The following is an 8,115-nucleotide window of genomic DNA, read 5'->3' as shown; positions in this document are numbered from 1 at the left end:
AGGGATCTGCATTCTGCAAGTAACACTGATAGTTTGTATTGTGTGAAAATGAACTTCTCTCTTCTTGTCTTGTGTTTGAGTTGGGTTAATATGCATTCGTTATGCACTGCAAACCCATGTAAATATAACTTCAACACTGAGAGTACAGCACATACATACCACTCACCACTTGGTGGCTGTACATGCATGTCAAACCACATGTTCAGAATGTTTTCACGGTCATATCTGTTGCTGCTGCTGCTTTGGACGCTTTGCAATAAGCATTTTGAAGCACAGTCATCTGCATTTTTGAACAGTCTGCAGTTTGCTTGTTTGGAACATGGCAGATATGTTGCTTTCTCGACTTGCATTGCAAGTTCAGGAGAATGTGCCGCAGCATTGATGTGTAACATGAGCAATGTAAACCCTGTGACTGGGAAGTAATCAATGTGCACATGCTCATCATGCACCTTCAAGTGACTTTAAAGAGTCATACTTGCAAGAATAATAACTGCAAATTCATGCAATCAGAGATGTAAGATATAATAATGAGAGAAGATGGGCAGAGAAAGGAAAGAGCTTAGTGGCACATTGAGAAGTTCTCGCAGTGACACTAATGAATAGGCTACAGTAAGTGACTGACCTTTGGATGACTCAGTGAATTAAGACAAGAGTGAAAATTGAAGGTAAGAAAGTTCAACCACTTGACACTTATTGGTTCTATAATCTTTATCGGACTTGAGCCGCCAAAGTTAATACCTAATCAATAGAAAGAAAGAACAGAAACAGAAGTAGAAATAAAAGAAAATATCAAAATTCTTATTTATGATGTTGGCAATAATTGCTCCATTTGGCTGTCATCTTTCCTTTTCACTTGGTTATAACTTCACTTGTAATTCGCCGTCAACACTTGGAGCAGTTTGGGCCAGCGGGGGGAACTTCTCTAATGATGTGTCCATGGAAACAAGGGTCACATGTGTCCTATCACTCAACACACAGGAAAAGCCTTCTGCTCAACTCTGCTGCCATTTTGAAATGATGTCATAACAGATCAAATCAGAGAGGGGTCAGCCTTTTATGCCCCCCCCCCCCCCATTAGTGAATTACGGTAGGTTTGTTGTGTAATTCTCCGTCTTTTTTGCATCATTTAGCCGTTTGTTCACAGCTCAGAGAGCCCTTACACCGTGAGTCATGAGAGGGAATGCCCTTTTTGAAACAGTAAACAAAATGGAAGAAGCTGAAGCCCTTATATGAGCAATTATCAAATCCTAACCCACCCTACTGTCAAGTATTTATTTCTATAAGGTGAAAAAACAGTGGATGTTTCCTTTTGACCACTGTACTGCAGCTATTATCATCTTAAATCCACTACTGTTTGCTCAGCATATTGTCAAAATGCTGCTGAATTGCTTTTTACACATTTGCAGGAGTGTGAAGCTCCAAAACTGCTTGTTAAACCATCATGGTGTCTCAGCAAGGGGTTTTCTATCATTTCAAAACATGATGAAATCTTCAGAATGAGTTACAGGAGGTAAACAGTGATAGGGAAACTCCTAATTGCAGGATGTTGACGAGCTTTGACTCTGATGAAGAGTTCCATCGGTAGATTGTCACTCCTAGACTTTGAGGCGGTGGCTGGCTGCTGCTTCCGTTATAATGGCCATGTGTGAAATAATTTCTGTGCGTAGAGAGAATCACCTCTCCCCCTACAAGCGTATAATTAATGTTCCTGTGGCTATTTTAAGCATTCGTGCACATGCCCTGGTGTTCATGTGTCCTTATGTGCAAACAGAAGGGTGAGGAGAAAAGAATCCCATCATGTCCTCTTATTCGAGGGTCTTCAGAATGATGCTATTTGCATGTACAGTAAATATTACTGCAACAAATATACTGAAAAAACATGTTGTGAAAACAGGTGTTAATGCCAGGAGGAGATCAAGAGTAAGCAGCACAAGGAAAACCATCATTTGAGTTCTAATCCCATCCTTAATCCTGTGTTGATCCCTAGAAAATGCTGATATTTTCCAGTAGTTTTGAAAGGGATCTCTGAGGAGGATTGTAAAATGTAAAACATTTGGCTACCATGGCATGATGGGTATTGTAGTATGCACACATATTGTAAATTTGACAGGATTCTAGGTAGCCAGGCTTTTCCGTAAAGTCAACTTTCTATGGAAACCCTCACTCAATGCAAGATATGTTCAATATGCTTATAAATGTGCACAAATAGTTGAAATAAAAGTAGCTTAAATGCATAAAAAAGGCACAACATGATGAACTGTTGCTTTAATAAAGATAAAACAAAGCAAGCAGTTAAATTGTATCTACCAGCAGTGAAAATGCAGATTCTTTTTGAGTGAATTTATTTGTATTTTTTCAGTACCATAATCCTGTGGTGGCTTCTTGGTGTCCTGAGTGACCGGCTGATATCTTGACATCCTCACAGTGACTTTTTCCTTCCTGACATTAAAGCAGTGGAGGAGCTCGTTAAAGTGAACCAAGTAAAAGTACACGAGTCCTCGTCTGACTGACAGCTGGACTCCCTCCGTCACTGAAAGGATTTTTCTCGGCGACGTCCCTCAGCAACAGTCAAATGATGCCTTCAGGGACAAACCGGAAACTCCAACCCTTCATTTAACTGAAGTGCCTCTGGTCGGGGATGAACAGAGAGAAAAATGCTTTCACTGTTGTTCCTATTAAGGTATAAAGTATAATGCAAAATAAAGATTTTTTTTTCCACAAAGCAGACCAGGAATACAGCCTGTGTAGTCTATTCCTACACGAGTCTGGTGCATGTGATGTGACAAACTCTTTAAATGATTAACTAATAGCTATTAAAGTTGTTAACATTACTCTATTGCGCTCTTGTCAGCTTGATACAAAATATTTGCAGCTGTAAGGTTAATAAAAATAAATGCTGACCAAATAAGCAACCCAATAGATTGATTTGTAGATGTTTTTATTTATTCAGTTATGAAGATATATTTAACAAATTAAAATGTATTATATTTGTAGTGTCCTCTCTCTCTCTCTCTCTCTCTCTCTCTGTCTCTCTTATCCTCCTCTTTCCAACCCCAACTCGGTCGAGGCAGATGGCTGTCTAAGATGAGTCTGGTTCTGCTCGAGGTTTCTGCCTGTTAAAGATACGTTTTTCTTTGCCGCTGTAACTAGCCATTTACTGCAAGCTGCAATGCTCATGGTGGATTAAGGTGGGGTAAGACTGAGTCTTACCCTGTCTCGGTGTTGGGTCTTTGTTAATAATTTAACATAGAGTAGGGTCTAGACCTGCTATGTTTGTAGAAGCATCTTGAGATAACATTTGTTGTATGAGCCATTTTTACCTATGTTGTTTTTTGTTTTTTTGTTTTGTTACTCGCACAATCCCCACAAGGGGCACTTCAGGTAAACGGGCAGGTAAATGCTACAAAAGGGGCACAGGTGAAGTACTGATCTTGGGAACGGGAAGAGCGCACGGTTTTTACTGCTTGTCATAGACCACACTGTTGTTTTCATCACGCATATCACCAACAAAGTAAGTTGTTTTACCTGTTTATCTTTTGGAACAATAAACGGCAAGAAATAACACAACAATAACCTCGGATTTCACATTGGATTCTTTTAGAAGCACGTCAAAAACACCTCACTCCCGCACCCAGACAGTGACTAAAATCAGGTCAGGATAGTCACTACATTTGTTGTGATTTGGCATAATACAAATAAAGGTTGATTGATTGATTGATTGATTGATTGATTGATTGATTGATTGATTGATTGATTGATTGATTGATAAAGTGTTCTTGGATGTCATTGTAATGGATAAGGTGTGACAGTGAATAATTGGGGGCACTAATTTCAAGATGTAAAAGAAAGTAAAACCCAGAAGTGTTCTTAAGCAAATTATTAAAGGTCATATTTAAAAGAAAACAAAAGAAGAAAGTGAAGTGAAGGAAACAGTAACTATAATTTAAAATCCAACTAAAAGACTTACAAAACACAGTCACGAGTGAAAACATCAATAATTTGGCGACTTAGACAACATGCTACTAGCTGTAACCATAGGCTGTAACCATCAACTTATCTCACAGCCCCGCCCACTTTACGTCATAACTCAGTCTTTCTTTATAAAATTCACAATTCCGCCTGTTGCATTTGCCCTCATCTCCTTGGATCTCCTTGGTCAGCCCGTAATTCCGACATTTCCGACAGGAGCCGAGGGCAGTGAAGTATCGATACACTTCCCATGGCCATATTTGGCTGAGCATCGGCGGAGCGTGAGCCCAGGAAAGCATTTTCTAACGACCAAAATGAGCTTTTGTCTGTCGTCTATCTCAAGAAAAATATCCAAACGTTGTTTTCAGTGAAGTTGACTGCGTCACGCTCTCAAAAGGACAAACTGCGACCTGCTGCAGAGAGCACAGCTTTGATCCACAGGAACTCTGACACACGCAGCTGCAGAAAACACTGGAAAACCTGTCAGGAGGCACAGGTAAACTGGAATATTATTATTGTTATAATTATTATTTATCATAAAGAGCAAAAAAAAAAGCCTCTTTATTTAAAACAATAAGTCTACAATAAAAATCTGTGTTAGCTTTACTGACTCAGTCTGGTTAGTTGATTGTCACCTGTTGATCAGAAATTCCCTGTAGTTCAGAATGATTCAGAATGTGGGCTGTTATAAAGTTCTGCTGATGCCAACATGATACCAGAGCATGACTGACTGGAACATATGATGAAACTTATGGGAATATTTTACTAATCTGTCACAACAGGGCAGTTTTTGTTTGTTCAGACTTCAAGAATGCCTCACTTTTTCTTCCATTATAACCAGAAGTCCCCCTTTTCTGTTCGCTTTGAAGCTCTTAATCACAACATTGGAAATCTGGTCACTGGCTCAACTTGTCTCTTTTGAAGACCAGACAGTCAAGGCTGACACACATTCTGGAAATCCATGTCAGTCAAATGTTACATCAAGTTATGGTGTTATGATACAGGAGTTTATTAGTTTTTGTTTAAAGCATTGTATGTTTCCTGTGGTAATTTTTGTGTTATTTAACCAAATACATTTCAAAAGCTAGAAACGCCCCACACCCAGCAAGAATCAACACACTTTAACACAGCAAGGTGCAGCATCACATCTGGAAGCTATACAGAATGAAGTTTCCTTTGACACTCTATAACCTTAAAAGTACTTTTTAACATATTTCGTTGTGTTCCTTAAAATAACAAGATGTTTCTGTCATGGTCACACTGGCAGGTGTCGCCCTCTTGATCTTGAAGTGGTTTTAACCCCTTGAGCAGCTTGCTGAGCACTCACACTGTGCGTGGATCAATCCTGATGCTTGTGGAGTGAGCTCTCACGCACATTTACACATCTCAGCTGAAATTATCTTTTCACCAACAGCCAATATGCACCCTATAATTTAACCTGCGCAATTAATATTGACTGATTAAATATGGGGTGGATTAAATGGGTAATAAAAAGCACAGTGTTTGATTATTCTCCAGAAGGCTGCAGCCTCATAACAAAAAGATGCTTGCAGAAATGAAGCCTGTCTGTGCGGCTTCTCCTGGAGGAGCTGCCTGGTGCAGGTCACAACTCCACTCTGGATAAATCATTATCAGTCCATTAGTCATTTATTAATCATTAGCTCGTATTATTATGAGGCAGATCGGCTTTCATTGCCAAAAAAAAGCTGGTTTTAAAAAAGCAGTTTCCCTGAAGAGGTTGGTGGTGCTGCAGGAAAATCTCAGTTGTTCTTTCAGAAGTACTCCGTTAATTATAGTGTGTGCGAGCATCACTTGTGTTGTAAATGCAGATTGATGTTTTCGTGTCAACTACGGAGTGAGGGTTATTGCTTCAGCAGAAAGACTCACTCTCTGCTATTTCTGACAAATATGCTACTGCTGGAGTTGAGTGTTTTCAGGGTGACAAAGGCTGCATTATCTGTGCTATAATAAGCAAGGATTCGTGCCATTGTTTAAGTTTTTTTAATGCCTGTCAGTGATTTCTTCTGCCTGGCAGTGGCTCAGACAGACACACTACTAAAAGCTCACAACCTGTCAATTCCTGAAATTTTCTCTGGCAATCAATTTCACAGTGTAAGTGTGTGTACTGACAGCACAAGACATTTGGAGCTCTTTAGAAGAGACGCCTGGATGTTTCTGTGGTTGGATTATAGACTGCGAGTGGTTTTCTACAGGTGCATACAGTATGGATCATGATGTCCTCACTTCATCACAGCCAATCCAATGGAAAGCTTGTTAACAGTGGGGGTTGATGAGACTAGATTTTTTGGGGGGGAGGGGGGCACAGTTGAAGGGCGGACAGCTGGACTGCAGCAATTTAAGGCACTTTCTCGTTTGGCTTAAAGCAATCACAGCTGTTGAACAAACCACAGAATTACAGGACAGCATATGAGATCTTGCAATAACAGTGCGCTACGGGAGACAAACGTTGCCTCCCTCATCTTATTGTGAGCTAAGTTACTTCATTGTCTATTTTCTCACCCATGTTGCTGTTTTGGAACACTGAGAAGAGACTGAGGTGTGGTGAGGTGACTTTGCAACATCTCTCCTCCCACTGTAACTTGGTATTAACGGCGGTTCAGGTGTGTGCAGAAAGGACCAATTGCGTTAAAGAATGTACATTGACAACAGGTGCTTACAGACTACCAATCACACTGTTAAAATAAAGCAAACTACCTTTATTTCATTATTTCACAGTCCATGTGATTATGTGATTAGTTTATGTGGAAGCAGACATTCCTCCTTGCCCCAGCACCCCCTATTGATGAACTGTCATTGCTTGTTAAAGAAGAGGCAGAGTGATCCATTTAGCCAATAAGTCCCAAAGGGCTTGTCACATAAGAACATTAAAGGCCACTGATGAGGCTCTTGGTTCCTTCTTAAAGGATGTGATAGTCAGTCTTGTTGTGATAGCTCAGACCTGAAATATAAATGTGTAAATCCCCGGGCCTGTGTTTGAATCAAGTGTAAAGTTATATGGAGGTCTACATGTGTTCTTGTTTGATTCTATCCCACAAACTGTCAATGACATCATCATATTTCACTTTTTGCAGTTTGGGATTAATTTAATGAATGTGTTTTATTACATTTATTACAATCACAGAGCCAATGAATGCTTCTGGGGATGACTGCCTCTGTCCATTTTTCAGGGCATTCCAGTGTAACTAGTGGTTAGCAAAAAAGGACCTCTAACCAGGATTTCCTTTTTTGCGCTGCATTGTTTACTGTCCATTTACAATCTTAAAAAATGATGGTGTGTTCAGATCAAAAGCAAAGAAAAGTTCAGCCCCTCCGGCTCATTATATCCCCCTGAAGTAGCACCTTTGTATCTGATTTTGGTGAGTCTCAGCTTCACTGTAAATAGTAAATGAGGTGTCATTCTAGCTTACTTTGTCATGAAGAACATTAAGAACAAATTGATGCAGATTTGTCAAAAGTAAAAGTGCAAGCTTCCAATCAAGGAAGGCAGGGAACCTAATTGCTGATTGGCTTTCCTGATGCAGCATCTGGCAAATTTGTGCTCAAGTTGTATAGTTTGCTCTAGAACAAATTGTTATAGCTGCACTTGCTACCAATGTCTGTTTATAGAGATTAAAAAACTGTCAAGAAAAAACAGCAGAAAAGGGAGTTGGATGTCATCATAGCAGATTTTGTTCTGCCTGCTTTTGCTCTCCACAGACTGTTTTTCCTGCTTCGACCACAATGAACACAATCAAAACACAGTCAAATACATTGGTACATATATAATATATATAATGGTACAAATATTTAGTGTGTGTCAAAAAGTTTTGTAGTTGTAAAAAAAAGTGGTGACCGTGACATTAAATTTGTGTCTGTTACTCTGACTTTGTAAAGTTTTTAAACACACAAGTACAAATTATTTCTACAGTTGCAGATTTTTTCACAAAAATACACACACACACACACACACACACACACACACACACACACACACACACACACACACACACACACACACACACACACACACACACACACACACACAGAATGTTTCTATAAATACAAACATTTTTTTACAAGATCCAAATATATTTGACTGTGTTTTGATCCCATACAAAACCTGCTGTTACATGATTGGTCGAGAAG

At 39.5% G+C, this 8,115-nt stretch overlaps 1 protein-coding gene across 1 annotated transcript in view; it reads left to right on the top strand.

Annotated features, from left to right (window-relative positions):
- Window positions 1-4,108: 4,108 nt before the first annotated feature.
- baiap3 (BAI1 associated protein 3) overlaps window positions 4,109-8,115 on the top strand; it is a 56,713-nt gene continuing 52,706 nt past the window's right edge. The window contains exon 1 of the mRNA XM_034711570.1: window positions 4,109-4,465. The gene's annotated coding sequence lies outside the window, so the exon portion shown is untranslated. The remainder of the gene's footprint in view (window positions 4,466-8,115) is intronic.

Source organism: Notolabrus celidotus, chromosome 20 (assembly GCF_009762535.1).
Source record: "Notolabrus celidotus isolate fNotCel1 chromosome 20, fNotCel1.pri, whole genome shotgun sequence".
Classification (NCBI taxonomy): domain Eukaryota; kingdom Metazoa; phylum Chordata; class Actinopteri; order Labriformes; family Labridae; genus Notolabrus; species Notolabrus celidotus.
Note: the sequence above shows the minus strand (reverse complement) of the source record. Positions and strands in the feature narration are given on the sequence as shown.